Genomic DNA, 9,917 nt, shown 5'->3' on the forward strand with positions numbered 1-9,917 from the left:
AAGAGATATAGATAGATATACAGGAAACATTGTCACATCTTAAGTAACCAATTTGGGTGAACAGATGCATGAGTAGTTTCATAACAAAATGGGGACCGTGCTATAAACGAATTCTCGGCCACAAGAATGTTACAGAAATACCTAAATCATTTGAGACAAGATGACACGACGAGGCATCTAGGGGCCATTTCCCTTAACTGTAATAATCAAGGGAAACCAGAAAAATCAAAGTACTATGTTGTACTCCCTCCGTCCCATAATATAAGAGTGGGATGGAGTAGTATCTAGTGTTTTTGTTTTTGGTTTGAGGGCAGAAACAGAAGAAATGCAACCTCGACATTTCTGTTTTTCTTGTGAACATGTTGAGGGGAAAATTAGCTCGGTTTCTCTTTTTAGAATTTTCAAAATTTTGAACTCTTAAATTTGAGATTGGGTACAAACAAGAAATAATTCTACTCAAACTTGGTTCAAAAAGAAAAGAGGAAACGCCACTCATCTGCAAGGTTCTGGTTCTTCGACTGGTAGCCAGCAGTTTCGCTACGTGGTGAACTGGTGATATTAAGTAAAATCCAGAAAACATCTGCTTCTATGCCCTCGTAGAGTTCAGAAGAAAAAAAAATAATTGCGCAGTTGCAGTAGATGTACAATAATCACTGAATTTAGTAAGCACACAAGCAAACAGTAAATTTAAAGCACACCTGCCACAGAAAAGCCTCAACAGAAGGATCTGACCGACGCAATTGATCTATCTTTTCAGCTTCAATGAAGAAACAGCGGACGAGAGAATCTGTAATCATGTCACAGAGACAAGACTTTCCTGTTAGCACCTCGTATAGACCCAAAGTGCTTCCATGTGAGAAAATTGGGTGCAAAGAATGCCTGCTGCTTAGCCTCTGACTTCTCCACTGTCGAAAAAAGGGTGTAACTCAGGGGGCGGTGAAATGGCTACCGAGAGCACATGCTCCCAGTGTGAACAGTTAATTCGTCAAAAATGTTGAAGGTATATACTCCAACAAAATACAGTACTGTTTAGAGCAGTCTTAAGCAGAAACATACCTTTACTGCTCCAATCGAAACAATCCATATACCAGTTGCTCTTAAGCCTTCCATATAAAGGGCTGCCCCATGCCCTTTTACTTTTTCTTTTGTATTGCTTAACAAAGGAGCACGCACAGCAGCAGGCAGCATGCTGACTAATGGATGGGCGCCTAAAAGATCGCTAACTCTTGGCATTTTCACTAATTGTGGATTCCTCTTAAGCTTCTTCAGATCTGTCTGACAAGTGATTAACTTACATGAATTGTGAACTGAAACCACTTTGGCAATTAATTTTCGAAGCAAAAGACAAGTCAAACACTCCACTACCTGCCAAGCATCATCCAGATGTGCCATTTCTTTTTCTTCCAGTAACCCAGTCTTCCATAGGTTTTGAACATTCTCACTCAAGTGTGTCAATACAGCATATGTTACTTGTCGACTCTTTAGCACACAAAGAAGCTGAAAATGTGGAAACACCTTCAGAATCTAGGCAACAATGAACTCTCAGGTTCACCAATGGAGACTGCCTTGTTTATTCATATAGTGAGTTTTTCATCACTACTGCAGAATTGTTGTATGACAATGAAATGAAGTATTCCAAAGTAATATAAAACTAGGGCCTGTCTCGAATGTAGAGAGTTCTGCAACAATTTCACATGAATTTTGCAGGAAACAAAATCTGAAAAACAAAACTAACAAAATCAATTCCAAACTCCGAAGCTAACCATTTCAACCACTCACCCTAGTGATGCCATACAAGCACATGGAAATTCTCTACAGATCAAACTAGAGTCCCAATTCAATTGAGATGGTGCTTTCTCGAGTTTTGCAAAAGATAACTGGTTGTTGAGTGAACTGTCGAGCTATTGTGCTGGAGGCTGAAGGCTCCGTAATAGTCATTAAGTCAACAGATAAATGCACATTGTAAGCACAAACCTGAGGGAATGTACAGCGAACTTCTTCCAAGAACTTCCTAGCTTCCTCTCCCCCAGCATTACTTTCATCAATAACAATTTTTGCAATCTCACTATCACCTGACGAAAGAAGTATACGGAACACTGGTAAGTAACTAGGGTTATATGTGCAAGTTGAACTCCACATATCTTAAAAAATAGGGTCAGAGGAGAAAATAGAAGGATTTAAAACTGTTGAGGACGATGACTTTAGACAGGCCTTACATAGTTCAACCTTAATAAGCTAAATGGTTTGAGCCATGCGTCCATCTGCACCATACTACTTTCCACGTATCTTAAAAAATAGGGTCTGTAGCTGATTGATTCTACAGAAAGATAGACTGGCTCCGACAAGTAACAAAAATACTACTTTCTGTTCTGCTTATGGACTATAACGACGGACACCTACGCATAACATCTGGCATGTGCGCCACGTAGTGTGACTAATATTCATTTACTCCCACCCATCCATGGATTGGATACTAAGTTCTGGAATTGGTAGCAAAGAAATGGTAAATAACAAGCACATAAAAGCATTCTAAAAGTTTTCCAAGATTTTACCAAGAAAATCTTGTAGTTGTCTCCTTGCAATTCTATGAGCACGAAGAAATGCAGCACAGATGTAACATCCTGACTCCAATCTTTGTACTGTGAAGTATGTGATAAAACTTTGTGGTAACATGCTTGCAGAAAGGAACCTATAGTAACTTGGGAAATGGACATTGGACTGCAAACTGTTCCAATCGCATAATGGTCGGCTAGAAACAAGATCCATAGCTTCATCAACTGATTGCATCAAAATATTGGCTGTAGCTTGAGTTATCCGTCCCTCGTCAAGCATTGCCCAGTAACTGGCTTGCACACCTGAAAACAATATTTACAAAAAGGAGAAATAATCTTTGTTAACTGATCGCATTTAATATGAAACTAAACATCTCCATAAAGTACAGAGACAAGATAGAATTATGGACGTATCAAGCCAACTATTTAAGGGCAAAAAAGAAAAGCAAACAAAAGGCTGCCTACCATTCAAAAGACGCACTCGGCCATCCCTTAAATTCATGGTATGTATGTGATCATGATTGTCATCATGTGGATGTGCATGTTCATCTTCCAAGTTACTCAAGCCTGTGATGTATTTCTTAACTGTAACCCAGTCAGCAGGACCAAGCTCCTCATCATCTTTGAGATCACCAAAAGCTTCTAATGTCTTGTTTAGAATTTCATGTCTAGCATAATTCAACATGCGAAGCTGCAGCAGTAATCAGAATACAACTTTTATGCCAAACCATAAAGTACTGATATTTCTGGAAGCAACAAGGTATCAGTCACACAAAACCTACTCCTCGGAGTTGCTGGATGAAGAAGTTTAACTAAAAATAGTAGTAAGCAAGGCTCAGAACACCTTTGGGACTTACAAATAGGTTCAACTGAAAGAGAAATTAATCATTTTTATGCCATGGTTATATAAGATGCTAATCCACCAACCCTGAACTCATAGGCACAGAAATAAAATATGTGTAACAATCACACCATATAATCTTCCTATTTACTAATTAATCTAAGGGAAATGAAAGAGGAGATAGAGTTCAAAAGATTTCATATTAGCACACAGAAAAGTAAATTCTTCAACTCCAAGGTTAAAAAACCCACAGATGAAACCTGTAATTTGTAAAGCTAACCTTTGTTACTGACAGGTTGTCCATACCAAGTGCGTGCAACAAAAATTGTGTGGTAGAACCATTCAATATCAATGTCAGAAACACGATGCCACAGTGAAGAACACAAACTGCAAAAACATGGATAAAATAAGCCTTGCTCAAAATTAAATTTTCTGATTTTGTATTTTGTCAGGAAAAACTAACCTACCATTGTTCCGACTTCTGGTTTCAGAAAAGGTTGAGCTGTATCACTAGCATGCTGGTAGAAAGTAACCCAGTAACACCTCAAATTATTATCATAGACTAAACTTTTGAAGAACAAAAGTAGACTAATATAGTGATAATAAGAGACAAATGAGATGGTCAAGTGGTACATGAATATAACTTACTTTAACAGACAGTGCTAATGATAGGGAAACAGCACCTCGCAGCCCAGACCAAACAATGATTATGGCTTCTTTGAAGTCCAAACCATACCCAAAGTAGCGCAACAAAAGATATAGAGCACCGACAACTGCAGCCCGTGCCATTTGTACATAGAAATAGAGCAGAAGAAGAAACCCCCATGAAGTGCCTGAAAGAGCAAGAGATAAACGGAATTTATACACCATATGAGTAGATTTACTGAATTCCCCGATGATTGTACAACATGCTACATATTGGAGGAAAAAAAGGGGGGTGGGAGGAGGGGGGGGGGGGGCAGGATAGGCCCCAACCCCCAACCTAGAGACTAGGAGCAGTAGTTAGACATGTATGCATATTTCTGGTTCAACAGCATGAAGATGGATTAGAACAAGAAGTATCGTACACAGAAGTTGTTTTAAGCACTCGCAAATACGATCAAACTGCAATCTACTGACTAACATGATTCACTTTTTTAAAGGTCAAGAAAAGAAAAATGCAATGACAGCAAACACCAATTGTGCTGCCCCGAAGATAGGTGATTAAAACAACATATCTCAGCAGAACTATTGGCTAACTGAGATGCCAAGTGTTTATCCACATAATCAGTTGGCTGCAGTTGCGGCATTCATAATTGAGCTGATGATTCCCAGTAAATTGATAAGCATGACAAAGAAGTGTGTTATAAGAGGATTTAGTTCAGTATAACTATGTCAACAACTCGTTACCATGATGTATAATAAAGCACTCACTGAACCAACACAGGCATGAAATGATGCTGCATGATGAAAACTACGAACAGCATGCTTTTATAATAAACCAAAGAAAGGTTCAGTTGGCAATGAACAAGGAGAATTTAAAATGAAGTACTGTTTTGCAGTTTTCATGAAAACAAACTGTAGACAAAGATAAATGAAGATATTACCGTGCCTCTCAAAATGGACATTATGTCTTAGCACACCATCTGCAATAATAACCCCACTGAGGGTAATACACACATGTAAGAAACATCATAATGGTGTCAATATAAAGTGAACTATCAAACTAAATAAATGCAAGCACAGTCTGGTTTGGGCGTTTAGCTATGAAAAATAGAAGATCTGAAAAAAATCAAAAAATATGAAAGTTGGACAATATTGATACCTCAGTATGAAAATAATTGTGTTCGCAATGTAAGCAACTATTTCCCTGAATACAAATAAAACAGCAGTAAGATAAAAATAGGCAATCTCAGAAAATATGAGAACATACATAAATTTTGAGTGTGTCATAGCGTCTGCTCAGGGTGTCGTGAGCGCGCAAGAGAAAGCGTACTTACATAAGATGACCTGTTCGTACACAAGGCCTAAGGGATCTTCTACAAGACCGTACCCAATACCCATTGTACTAGGGAAGGACTTACCCTGAAGGATCCAGCGTTTAAGCCGACTAAGGATGGTGCCATCTATGAGACCAACCCGGAGAGGATCAAGCCCTGACGAAAAGACGCATATATAGGAGGACAACTCAATTCAAACTCAAGCAACACAACCCTGTTCTTTTGAGGAGCCAAGCATGGAAATCGCCATCCGCCGAGGATAGACCCCATCCACTACACCTTCTTTGTTAAAATCCTCGAGATAATAGAGAAAAGTGGGACACTAGAGTATTGTCAAGTGTTATATAGTGCTGTGTATAGGCCTGTGTACTTTCTCCCTTATATAGGGGTTCATTTGCATATGTACCTTGTACTTCTCTGGCCTGTTTGGCCCATAGCTATACAAGGGTTCAGTTCGTAATAAGTATTACCCATACAGGAGCCTGAACCTTGGGTAAGTCTGTGTCAACTGAGTCATCTATGGGGTGCCGGCGTGCATTGCTCGACACCCAAAGCGTATGCATATTACGATCGCAGGATCGAGAGCTCAGGGATGGAATATGACAAAACATTCCTACCACGTGCACATACTAGTTTGATAGTATAGTAAAATTTGGTGTAATCATTACTCTCACTTTGTTGCCAGTTACTAAGGCTACTTCAGGAATCAGGGCAATGATGACAATGATAATACATGGTCATTTAGAAGACAAAATATTAAATCGGGTGCGTTTGTGTTTTTGCGAGGGAAAAAATAGAAGTGGACAAGTAACTATATACTGGGCATGAACAAACTTGGCAACTGGTATCCTAATGCAAGACATAAATTTATCAAAATCTCCTGAAAGTATAGGTTATGCTGACAGAAAAAAAGCATGAACAGGATTATGGAACTGACAGAATACATGAGGAACAGTGAACAAGTTAGCCTATGTGACCAGGAATACCATGATCACTGTTGAGAATCTTGATCTTGCTGATAATATAAAAATAATATGAAAGGACATATGTTGCTAGAACAATACCAGAAATCATGCAAACTTCGGCGATTGTCGCCCTTAAAAGTAGTTTTTGCAAAAGCTGCATAGAACCTGCCAGACATGGCAAAGTTAACACTGGAGGAACGAGATTAAAGGATATGCCAATCAGATGTGAAGACAAGTTTTACTAACATTCCCAAAGCTGTGACGGTCAAAATACCAGAGTACTTCAGTGCATCTTGCACCTGACATGAACAATATTAGCTAAAGAAAATAACCACCAAAATACTAAATAACTGGTGGCTTCTATATCAGAACTCATAGATGATTTTTTTTCCGGAGAAAACATGACAAAGAACCAGTAGAACCAAAAATCCGAGCTGATGGAGAAGGTTGGGCAATCTTAAACATGGACAGAAAGAGGGCAAGCAAAATTTTAGTTTAAATTGGAAAGGCCGAGGCTTGAACCCAAGACCACTTGGTTCTGAATTCATATTAAGTTTAATGCACCCAACCAATAGAACCAAAAGTCCGAACTGATGAAGAAGGTTGGGCAATCCACATATACTTCAACATTGTACATGCATATCTGGAACTTGCATTAGATTACCAGTAAAACAACATCAAGACTCATGAGCAATTTGCAAAATGAGCTAGCACAAAACATAATTCTAGGGCTGGTACTAAGACTCACAACTCATTCAGTTTGTTGTGAACTATTTCAAGAAACTGAACAAATTATAGCCTTATAAAAAGAGTATGAGAGCTTGAATATCTTCTTTGTCATTGGGATGAAAACAGTTCACTCTCTTCAGATTCTAGATATCTAAATCAGGTAGCTACTTTGCCATATGCATATCAAGAAGTTACCTCAGATTACTAGTAAAATAGCATCAAAATCAATATTGCAAAAGGAGAAACATGATTCTAGGACTGATGCTAAGACTCCTTCCATTTGCTCTGAACTATTTCAATAAACTGAACCAATTGTACCCTTCAAAAGAAAAGGCAGGAGTACGAGAGCTTGAATATGTTCATTATCTTACATTATAGAAAGCAATATAGCTGACAGCAAGAGTTAGCGTCATCTCCAAGATTGTATCGTTGAAAGTAAAGCCAAGCCATAGTAATGATATGATTGCAAATGCAAGGCCCAGAGCAACACTGGTCAAAGAAGATGCCAGTTAGTATTAGAAGCATGGTAGCCATATTTGGCAATTTGATTGAAAAAAAAACATTCTACATACGCTCCAAGTGAAACTTCCGATAAGAACATCAATATAGACCCTGTATTGAAGCTTCTTCCAAGCACCATTTGTAAGAATAACTGATAGACAACAACAGAAACCCTGTAGAAAGTGTATGTCCATTTAGTGGGAATTGCGGTTCAAACACAAAAGTATTATATTGGTGCACAATGAAATCTTACGACATCGAAAATTTATTTTCATTTATTTAAGCTTTCCCTACCCCACACTTTAGTTGATACAGAAGTATCTGCAGATACAGAGATCAGATGTCAGGCCATAGTTAAGTTAAGTAAATCCTGTTTTAACCTTCATAATCCCTTAGATTGGAAAAGGAAAACAGCCTTGGATTTAGTATTGTCATGCGTGAAGTCTTCCCTCATTCATATTAACTTGTACACTATATTCTCCAGAGCCTTTGCCATAAACATGTGTGTCAGGTCTCAGGAACAACTGTACTGCTACAACTAATACTTTGAATTTTAGTTTTAAGTACAAGTACTAATGAGCATTTTTCCAACCGGAGAGTGGACCAGTCGAACATTCGAAGAAGAAAAAACTTGTAACATATCTATTTGAGTCACAGGTTGTATCTTTCTTCTCATAATCGGAGTTCCTCCAACAAAATTGGCATGAAAACAGAAAAGCATGTTTAGATTGAAAAAAGGCATACCCATCGTTCATCAAGGATTCTCCCTCAATAATTGTACTGAGCTTTTTACTTGTTCCAAGCTCTTTTAGAACTGCAACCACGGCCACAGGATCAGTGGCACTAAGCAGACCACCAAACAACAATGATGTTTCCCAGTTCCAATCATATGGAGAAGTAAGCTACAGATAATGGACTAGCTAGTATCAAAGTATTAAAGTCAGTGGTATATGTCCATTTTAAACTTAGGTACACACCTTGAGAGCAGTGCCAAGCAGAAATGTTGACATTAGCACACCAGGGCCAGCAAGTAAGAGCATCTGCGCCATGCATTTCTACAAAATAAACATTTTAATATTTTAGTACACACAGAACAAAGACATATGCACCCGCAGTGCTAATATCACAACAGAAAACTGGCAGGGGAGTAGATCAACATAAGCACCAATACTAGAGAAACCAAATATGTGTGCTAACAGAGAACAATAGGAACTTCATGGTAAAAAAAACAGAGAACAATAGGAACTAAAGGTGGTTTGCATTGAGACCATGGTTGTATCAAACATGAGCTTATGTGACTAACTGGATGGAAAAATATTATGGATAATCAATGATATTAACTGAGCAGAGAATTAGTATGGCCTGTGAAGTTTTCTTGATGTCGGTTTGGTCATTTCCTCTGTTCTAAAGAGCTGCCTTTTGTACGAAGACTCGATGCTGCTCTCGCTCTGGGAGGGATCGAAAGAAATAAACTGCCATGTGTTCAACCACAGAGGAACTCATGTTATCTGTGCTCACATCATCCGGAGTAAAACTTCAGTTTGGACCAAGGTATGAGCAGCAGGCCTGGGATGCCTGTCCTCCGGCCCTGATGATGTATATGGCGTTCCTTAGTTTTATTCTCTAATCGCCATCTAGTTTCCTTTCTTTTTTACTAGTACTAGTAAATGCGTACGTGCAACGCACGTTAATATGTAGGCAATATATTAATTACACGTGGATATTAGGTATGCTATTATTTGTGTGTTAATCCTGTGATTAGTGCAATATTTGGTATGATATTAATTGCACGTTAAACACGTTTAACGCTTGCCATTGGAGCAGTCTAGATCATTGGATTGACTTAGTTCGATGGTTGAGATCAGTTGGATCTGCCCCTTTGGGTCTTTTTATATTGGTATAGATATAGATTTACTGCTTGGCAAGAAATAGTAATCATAACTGAATAAAGATCAATCAGCTTTAAATTAAGCCACTCAGATTTCAGCATAGATAGGCAGACTTGGAAAGATACCTTTATCTGGTGTGCTTCCATCGAGAAGGCGCTCTCAAACAAAAGGGCCGGAAGGAAAGCAGCCAGGAGAAGATCAGGATTTATGTCAGCCCCTGCAATTTTTGAAGCACAATCAGCAAGCGGTTAATTCAGAAGTTGAATAAACTAATTCTCAAGTACTGTGTTGTTCCAGTCTTCAAAATAATACGTCCATGGTGAACTCACTCACAGATACGCATGCCAGCTCCAAGTTTGCCTAGACCGTCTTTTGTCCCGTACTCTGGATGTTGAACAGTATTTACAAACTGTCAGACTGAGTCCGTCGTGCAGCAAAGGAATGGAACCACTCCGACTTTC

The 9,917-nt window shown here is 38.7% G+C and overlaps 1 pseudogene; it reads right to left on the bottom strand.

The window, feature by feature from the left end:
• Window positions 1–9,917, bottom strand: part of LOC119353504 — an 11,992-nt pseudogene that overhangs the window by 1,495 nt on the left and 580 nt on the right.

The sequence above is a fragment of the Triticum dicoccoides genome, chromosome 2A (assembly GCF_002162155.2).
Source record: "Triticum dicoccoides isolate Atlit2015 ecotype Zavitan chromosome 2A, WEW_v2.0, whole genome shotgun sequence".
NCBI lineage: Eukaryota > Viridiplantae > Streptophyta > Magnoliopsida > Poales > Poaceae > Triticum > Triticum dicoccoides.